This window comes from Mustela nigripes, chromosome 10, assembly GCF_022355385.1.
Source record: "Mustela nigripes isolate SB6536 chromosome 10, MUSNIG.SB6536, whole genome shotgun sequence".
NCBI lineage: Eukaryota > Metazoa > Chordata > Mammalia > Carnivora > Mustelidae > Mustela > Mustela nigripes.
This window is the reverse complement of record NC_081566.1, coordinates 12,721,414-12,731,187: the sequence shown is the minus strand read 5'-3', so window position 1 is coordinate 12,731,187 and position 9,774 is coordinate 12,721,414. Positions and strand designations below refer to the sequence as shown.

Here is a 9,774-nt window from a genome sequence, read left to right as displayed (position 1 = left end):
TTCCTCTTGGTTCCTGGACCTCTGTATTCCACCCATTAGAGACACAGTACTGTATAATGGTTGTTGTTCAGGATGAGATCGCATCCTGGGGGACAACAACACAATTTCGCGGTGTATCAATTCCAAATTGGTGCCTCAGCTGTATCTTAAAGCAGCCACTTTGGTCCTCTATCAGGCCAGCAGCATCTGGGTATGAGATAGGACGAGGGATCCCTTGGTCATGTGCCCACTCCCATATCTCCTTCACTGAAAAGTGAGGCCCATGGTCTGAGGCAAGGTCACATTTGATCCCATGTCAGTGAATCTAGTGTTCTATAAGACTTTGGATTGTGGTGTTGGCTCAGGCTCCACAGGCAGCAAATCCAGACATGAAATACCAACCAGGAATATGTTGTTTTTAAATTAAATCTTTATTTGATAATTGGAAATACACATGTGGTTGTGAAAATTAAGAGATCCTATGGACACTTTTACCCAGTTTCCCTCAATGGTACATCTTGCCAAACTATAGTGTAATGTCACAATTGGGACATCAACACCGATACAACTCCGGTTGCTCCCATTTTACTTGTACTCATTTGCGTGTGTGTGGTTGGGCACATGCACTTAGTTCTATACAATGTTATCACCCACGTGGGTTTGTATACCTACTGCCATAGTCAAGATACAGAACTGGTCCATCCCCATAAGGATCCCTGTATTGGTCTTTTATAACCATAGCTGCCTCCCGCTTCCTTCCCTCGTCCCTAATGCTGGACAACCATGAATCTGCTCTCCATTTCTAAAAATTATGCCATTTCAAAAGTGTTTTATAAACCATATTTTACGGTATCTAAGTTTTAGGAATTGGCTTTTTTATCACTCAGTGTAATTCCCTGAAGATTCATCCAAGACCCATTCATCAATAGTTCATTCTTTTTGTTGCTGAATATTCCATGGTACGAATATACCACAGTTTGTTTAACTATTTATTCACTGGAGGACATCTGGGCTGTTTTCATATTTTTTTAAGTTGTAATAAATAAACCTTCTTTGAATATTTGTGTATGGGTGTTTGTGTGAACATAAGTCTTAATTTCTCTGGGATAAATGGCCAAGAGTATAATTGCTGGGTCATTCGGTAATTATATATTCGGTTTTATTAAAAAAAACTACCAAACTGTTTTCCAGTGCAGCTGGACCAGTTTATAGTCTCCCCAGCAATGTGTGAGGGATCCAGTTTTTCTACATCCTCACCAGCTTTTGATGTCACAATTTTTTATTTTAGTAAGTATGTAGTGATATCTCATTGTGTCTTTAATTTGTATTTCTCTGATGGCCAGTGATATTGAACATCTTTCTATGTGCTTATTTGTGTCTGTATATCTTTTTCAGTGTAATGTCCATTCCCGTTTTTGCCCGTTTTATAACTGGATTTTTTAACTGTAGAGTTTTAAGATTTTTATATATGTATATTTTCAGATACCAGTTCTCTGTCAGACATACGTTTAGCAAATATTTTCTCCCAATTATTGTTTGTTTTTAAGTCATCTTTGTAGGGGCTTTCACTGAAGAAAAGTCTTACATCTTGATGAGGTCAAATTTATCAATTTTTCCTTATGAGTCATGCTTTTGGCTTCAAGTCAAAAAACTCTTTGCCTGGTTCTAGATCCCAAAGATTTTCTCCTGTTTTTTTTTTTTTTTTAATTGTTATTAGTTTTATAGCTTTACATTTTACATGTAAGCTCGTGATCCATTTTGAGGTAATGCATGAGGATATGCATATGAATTTGAGTTAAGGATACATCTTAATGCCGGTCAAACTGGTGTTTCCTCTTCCAAAGTGAGTAAATTCCAGTGTAATCAACTTGCCCCAAGTGGCTGGCTTCTGTCCTTGAAGGGTGGTTTCATGGCAGTTGTTCTCTGGTGGCCCTAAATATGTGGCAAAATACTTCACACTTCATTCTTACTTCCACAGGTCTATCCACCTGCCTCTCCCTCAGACTTCCCCGTCCCTTATCTTTTAAGCTTTGTCCTTCCCGGACCCAGACCAATATGGCCAAGTTATTCATCACTACCTAGATATTCTTTTTTTTTTTTTTTTTTAAGATTTTATTTATTTATTTTACAGAGAGAGATCACAAGTAGACAGAGAGGCAGGCAGAGAGAAAAAGAGAGGGAAGCAGGCTCCCTGCTGAGCAGAGAGCCCGATGCAGGACTCGATCCCAGGACCCTGAGATCATGACCTGAGCCGAAGGCAGTGGCCTAACCCACTGAGCCACCCAGGCACCCCTTTACCACAGGCTATTTATCTTTTCTTACAAGAGAATGACAGGTGCATGGAAGCTCTATCCATTATGGTTTCCCCTCACCACTGTTTTTCAGGGCTGCCCCTGGATGGGCTGTAATGCAGCACAGTCCACTTGTGGTGTGACCCATCTGTGACCCAACCTTGGCTTCTTCCTCCTCTATCAGCTGATCATAAGAGACCCACCTCATGTCTCCAAGTAGGAGCTGAGGGAAATGTGGTAGTTGACAGTGCTATCTGGAAGCTACATAGCTTTTCCAATCTAGCCTCAAAGTCAATACAGTATCACCACCTTGTTCAATTAGTAGAAACAGCAAACCTTCCCAGATTAAAGAACAAAAGAAAAGAAAAAAAAATCAGACTCTCCTTCTTGATGTGGGTGTAGCAACTCACATTGTAGAAGAGCATGTGGTATGGGAGATCCTGGGTCATCTTTGGAAAATACAATCTGCCACAAAGTCTCTCTATTCTGGCTGGAAAAAACTTGAATGATTCCCAGCCCTGCATGAGTCCTGGGAATTTTTCAGCTTATAGCTCCCAGGAATTAGTCTTTCCCTAGTGATTTTTCTCTGTCTGGTCTTGTGAAGTATTATCCTGTGCGTAGACAGGCGGGTGTTCATCCAAAGAGTCAACTCCTCATCCAGAGCTCCTTCTCCATGTATCTCCTTCCTTTTTGGCATTTACCCAGCAAATTTTAGCTCCCTCGGCTTCCCCCAAACTCTAATTTGCCTCCTCAGTTCAGCAAGACCACTGGTCTCTGTTATGGTTTTCCCAAACAATCTATAAAAAAACAACAGTTCCATAAAGGAGGCTGAGTAATCTGAAAATTTCCTCCACAATTGAAGGTTATCTGTTTCCCTTCCCTCAGGGACCACAGTCCTATTCTGCCTCCCATCCAATGGCTAAAAATAGTTGTTTCATACCTTTGATCCAGTTTTTTGGTTGGCTATGGTGAGAGAGTACTTTCCATTTTTTCATGGGTGGAAGCAGAGCCTGAATATATTTTGAAGATAAGGTCGATGGGATTTGATGAGGAGTTGGACATAGGTTGTGAGAAAAAGAGGGATATACATCAAGGATGACTCTAAGTTTTTTGGCCTGAAGCTGGAAGGGTGGCATTGCTATAACCTGAGGTTAGATCAGAATTGGGGTTGGGGGAGTAAGTTAGGAATTTAGCTTTAAAAATGTTAAACCTAAATACCTATGAAACATCCAAGTGGGGCTTTCAACTTCTCAGTTGGATATAAGAGTCAGATGTTCAGGCTGGAGATTGGGCTAGAAATACATAATTGGAAATTGTCTCTGCATAGATGGTATTAGAAGCCATGGATCTGAATGAGATTACCAAGGAAGAAAGTGTAGATAGAAAAGTGAAGTCCAAGGACTGAGACCTGGGACACTCCAATAGTAAATATTTGGGGAGATGGAGAGGATCCCCGGAGTTGTTTGTGCTAACTTTCCCTCTCCTCTGTCCCTATGCTCTCTCACTCCCATGACTGTGCCCCATTCTGTCTTACTGATTTGCTGGCTCTGACTTCTGTTGACCTGTGTTGTCCTGTGGCCATCCTAGTCTAGGTCTGACAGATCAGTTCCAGGATTGACAATGGGCCTCAGAAACTGCTCTAGCCAATCCATGTCCTCAGAATCCTCTGGCATTGTTTGAGATCCACCTGGCTCCATCAGGACTGACTCCTGCCAAAGTATAGAGTAGGAATAAGGTGAATGGCTCAGGACTTCCAGAGTGAGCGGTTCCTGGGCCATAACCCCTTATCATCTCTGATAGTACCTTGCATTGAAAGCTCAGAAGAACAGGGAAAGAGCAGATAGATAATTCTAGACCAAGCCAGTTTCTTCTGCCAAAGATTCTGTCCTGCACAATATTGCTGTGTGGGCAAATTTGGAAGTGGTATTCTATGCTATTGGCCTCAAAACACTAAGTGTATATGTTTCAAATATCTCTAATTTCCCCATAACAAATTATTATTGACTGGATGGTAGTAATCAATATTAACATCATTCATCTAGCCACATGTGAAAGGATTAGATAATTTTATCACAGTATTATTTATACAAATAAACAAAAATTAATAAAAATATTAGAAATAACCTACAATAACTAATAATAGGAGACAAAATAAGTATGTTGTGGTACGCCCATAATAAACACATATTAAAATAATTTTGCAGATATGGGAAGATGCTTATAATATATTGTTGGTTTAAACTTATTTTTTTTCCCAGAGGGGGAGAGGAGAGGAAGGGCAGAGGAAGTAAGAGAATCCTAAGCAGGCTCCAGCCTCAAGCCTGACACAGGGCTCCAACCCACAACCGTGGGATCACAACCAGAGCTGAAATCAAAAGTCGGATGCTTAACCGACTGAGTCATCAGATGGCCTGATTTAAACATTTTAACAAGGCAGTACAGTGTGGTGTTTAAAAGCACTTTCAAATAAACAGATTTAAAGAGAACACCCTACCTTGAACTCTAACAACTAATGGCTACGTAGAGAAGGATGCCAAGGAAACTGAGCAAGATCAGGGTCAAGGATATAAGAAAATCATCGTGTCATAGAAGGCAGGGGAAGATTTTTTTTTTTTTTTTTTAAAGAAAAAAGGAATGGTCATTCAACCATTCAATAGAGTTAAATGCTGAAGAGGCAAGATGACAAAAAGATGACCACCGTATTGACCATGATGACCACTGATGACCATGGCCAGAAGCTGTTTCAGCAGAATAATGAGAGTAAAAGCCAGACTGGGGTGGGCTGAAGAGTCCATGGGAGATGAGGGAATAGAACTATTTTAAGGAATTAGATGTGTAGGGGAAGAAGGCAGAAGGCCACAGATAGAGGATGTATGTTCAGGGATCCTTTTTTCTTCAGAGAGACAGGAGTTTGTTAAAATAACCACAAGATGGATACAAGTAGGGAGGGAAAGACTGGATACACAAGAGCAAGACAGGATCAATTACAGATGAAATTCATCAAAAGGGGGGGTGAGGATAGGCTATAACCTACAAGTGGGAGAACTGCTCTTGGCTCGTTAGTGGGAGGAGGGAGTCTTCAACCGCAGCAGGAAGCAAGAAGGGTGAAGGCATGGGTAGGTTTAAACATTTGGGAACACAAAGGAAGGACTCAATGACGACTTGTGTGGAGGGCATCAGAGGGGTCAGGGGAGTGGGGAAGGTTTGAAGCCATTGATAGGAGTTGATAGGATTGTGAGTTGACCAGAGACAAGGAGTAAATTTTCAACCACCCTTTTGTCCCATGTGGGACTGGTGATCCTGAATTGGGGTGGAACCCATCTCCCCGACAGTGAGACTTTCTTCAGTAGTATTTTGTTGCTTGGGTGCAGGCAAGAAGGAAGAAGACAGAATGGTTCATCTGTGGTTGGGGCTTAGCCATAAAGGACATGAAAATGTTTCCCTCCTGCTTGCGGGGCTGGGTGGGTGGAGATGAGCCCCAGCTCTTCCCCAGAGGGAAGGGGAAAGAGAGTAGTTCCTCTGTCCCCACTAAATGAGTTGCTCCGAAGTCCACCTTCCAAACTTCCTGTCCCTGGGAAAGCCTGTCCTTTGTTAGCCTGACAGATTCCCCCACGTAGAGCTCAGCCTCCCATATGCTCTTTGCTGTTTCTACAGGCTTGTCAAGAACAATCCCTTTCGGTTTTCAGAGAGGTCTTTTTATATGTGCTGCTTCTTGATCCGTACTGTGCTTGTGAGTGCATGGGAGGAACAGGGCTTGACTCCCTGAGGAAGGTCACCGTTAAGCTCTAGTGAGGACAAAATAGCCTTCTTTAATGCTCCACTCGCTTGATACTCTGGTGCCAACACTTCCTATAAGAAGCCACGGGGCTTCTCTTTCCTCTGGCCCTTTGCTTCTGCGGAGAGCAAAACAGAATGGAGCCACTTACTTTCCTCAGGTCTCAGCTTCTTACCCAAGGAGAAGAAAGAGGGCAGCCAAGTTATAATTTGTGCATGTGTCACATTCCTAACCTGGTTGCCGGGCCAGGGCTGGCACTGGGAAGGGAAGGGCTGGCGGAATGGAAGGGGTGAGGGAATCAGGTTCCAGCTCCCGCACAAGCCTCAGCTGTGACTACTGCTGCTTAGAGAACAGAGGGGAGAGGGCGAACACAAGGTGAACCGCGGTTGGCTCTGCTGAAGAGTGGACGAAGTTCCCCAAGAAGACTGGCTTTGGGAACAGGCTGGCCTGGGAAGAAAAACTGCCCTCCCGCCCCCACCCAACATACATGCTCCAACCAGAAAAAGGCCACATGTGTTTCCTATGTGTCTTTGCTCCCTCCGAGCAGAGGAACCTCGTTTAAATAAGCTACTGGCCGGTTGACAAACGGGGAGGTCACTTGTCATTTCTGGCCCTGTTACTTCATCCACAACGTGAGAGCAGAAAGGGATGAGATCCAAGACTCTTTCTGACTATAAATCTGATATATTCTGGGTATAAATCTGATTGAACCGGAATGACATCAAATTTTCATTGTTTTATGAGCACTGGATCCCGAGGTCTTAACATATATTGGATGATATACACGGAGTCCCAGCTCTAGTCCCAGCAATGGTCTCAGAGGCAGGGATCAGGGGAGAGAGAATAATTTAGGAGGGCTCCACCCTGAAGAACATGTTGCAACCCATGGCTCTGACTCTCCCTTTTTAGGCCTCAGTTTCCTCAACTGTAAAATGAGGTTCTGAGCCTAGAAGACCTATAAAGTGCTGTTCTGATTTTCTGGGTTCCGTGTCTCCGTCTTCAGGTAATTTTGAGCCCCAGTGGACAAAGACAGTGTCCTTACTGAACTATTTGTGGGGCATGTGTGCGGAGCTATAGTGGAACATGATCCCTATCTCAAGGAGCTCACAATGGGTTTTTAAAACTGCTAAGCCACACACATAAGAAAGTATAGTATATCACGCAGTATCATTCATGGCTAAATGTGTAACACAGACACCGCAGGCTGGCTCTCTCTCTGGGCACGCTCATGCTACAGGTGGGAGGAGCCACAATTACAGCTTGCTTCTCCCACAGCCTCCTTCTACTTCAGCTCTCAAAAGGGGATTTGTGGGGGTCAGACTGCTGGGTTCAGTTCTGGCTCTGCCCTTGCAAACGCTGGGGAAGCTACTCAACTTTTGTAAGCTGTAAAGCCAGTTTCCTGGTCTTCAGGATGGGGTTAATAAAAGGACTCCCTTGCCATGTTGTTGTAAAGATTATATGAATTCTCAATAACTGGGTATAGAGAAAATGCACCTCAACATAATAAAGGCCATATATAATAAGCACACAGCTAATACACTCAACAGTGAAAAGCCGAAAGCTTTTTCTTTAAGATGAATAGGGCAAGGATGCCCACTCTTACTACTTTAATTTAACATACTGTTAGAAGTCCCAGTCAGAGGCACCTGGGTGGCTCAGTGGGTTAGAGTCTCTGCCTTCAGCTCAGGTCATGTTCCCAGGGTCCTGGGATCGAGCCCTGCATCAGGCTCTCCTCAGTGGGGAGCCTGCTTCCTCCTCTCTCTCTGCCTGCCTACTTGTGATCTCTATCTGTCAAATAAATAAATAAAATCTTTAAAAAAAAAAAAAAAAGAAGTCCCAGTCAGAGCAATCAAGTGAGAAAAAGAAATAAAAAGACCTCTGAATCAGAAAGAAAGAAGTAAAAATGTCTCTATTGACAGATGACATGATATTATTTATAGAAACCCCAATGACTCCACCAAAAAAACTCCAAGAATAAACAAATTCAATAAAGATGTAGGACACATAATCAATATACAAAAATCAGTTGTGTTTCTATACACTAGCAACGATCAGAGGGAAATTATGAAAACAACCCCATTTACAGTTGCATTGAAAGAATATAATACCAAGGAATAAATTTAACCAAGGAGGTGAATGATTTGCACGCTGTAAACTATAAACCACTGATGAAAGAAATCAAAGACATAAATAAATTGAAAGATATTCCATGTTCATGGATTCGAAGAATTAATATTATTAAAATGTCCATACTGCCCAAGGCAAGCTACAGATTCAATGCAATCCCTATCAAAATTCCAATGGAGTATTTCACAAAAATAGAACAAACAATCCTAAAATTTGTATAGAACCACAGAAGACTCCAAATAGTCAAAGAAATGTTGTAAAAGAAGAATAAAGCTGGAAGCATCACACTTCCTGATTTCAAACAAAATTACAGAGCTATAGTAATCAGAAACAGTATGGTATTGGTATGAAAACAGATGCTGAGTTCAATGGGAACAGAATAGAGAGCCCAGAGATAAACCTAGGCATATATGGTTAATCACTTTTCAACAAAAGACCCAAGGATATATGGTGGAGGAAAGGGCAGACTCTTCAATAAATGGTGCTAGGAAAACTAGGCAGCCCCATGCAAAAGAATGAAACTAGACTCATATTTTACACTATACACAAACACCAATTCAAACAGAGACTTAAACATAAAACCTGAAACCATAGAAGTGCTAGAAGAAAACATAGGGGTTAAGTTCTTTTATATCAGTCTTGGCAATGATTTCTTTGGATTTGACATTAGAAGCAAAGTCAACAAAAGCAAAAATAGGTAAGTGGAACTACATCAAACTAAAAGCTTCTGTATAGCAAAGGAAACCATAAACAAAATGAAAAGGCAACCTACTGAACATAAAATATTTGCAAATCATATATAAGGAGTTAATATCCAAATACATTATACAACTCAATCATACAACTCATACATCATACAACTCAATAGCAAAAAACCCCCCAAACAATTCAATTAAAAAATGGTCAGAGGAACTGAAAAGACATTTTTCCCAAAGAAGACAGACAGATAGCCAATAGGTACATGAAAAAGTACTGAACGCCACTAATTATCAGAGAAATGCAAATCAAAACCACAATGAGCTACCAGCTCACACCTTTACTGTTAGAATGGCTATCATCAAAAAGACGAGAGATAACACATATTGGTGAGAAAACAGAATCCTTGTATACTGTTGATGGGAAGGTAGTGTTGTAGCCACTATAGAAAATATAGAGGTGCTTCAAAAAATTAAAAAATAGAACTCCCATTTGACTCAGCAATTCCACTGCTGGACATTTATTCAAAAGAAGTGGAAACAGGACCTTGAAGCATTATTTGCACTCCCATTTTCATTGCAGCACTATTCACAATCTTCAAGGTATGGAAATGATAAAAGTGTCCATCAACAGATGAATGGATAAAGACGTGAGATACACACACACACAATGGAATACTACTCTGTCATAGGAAAAAGGAAATCTGGCAACATGGATGGACCTTGAGGGCCTTTTGCTAAGGGAAAAAAGTGAGATGTAGAAAGACAAAAACTGCAGAATCTAAAAACTAAAAAAAAAAAAAAAAAAAAAAAAAAAAAAAAAAAAAAAAAAAAAAAAAAAAAAAAAAAAATCTAAAAAATAAAAAAAAAAAAGAGGAAAAAAGTCAAAGTCATAGAAACTACTTTT

The 9,774-nt window shown here is 41.1% G+C and overlaps 1 protein-coding gene across 1 annotated transcript in view; it reads right to left on the bottom strand.

Annotated features, from left to right (window-relative positions):
* Nucleotides 1-1,092: 1,092 nt before the first annotated feature.
* DTL (denticleless E3 ubiquitin protein ligase homolog) overlaps nucleotides 1,093-9,774 on the bottom strand; it is a 63,374-nt gene continuing 54,692 nt past the window's right edge. Inside the window, exon 16 of the mRNA XM_059412623.1 lies at nucleotides 1,093-1,911. The gene's annotated coding sequence lies outside the window, so the exon portion shown is untranslated. The remainder of the gene's footprint in view (nucleotides 1,912-9,774) is intronic.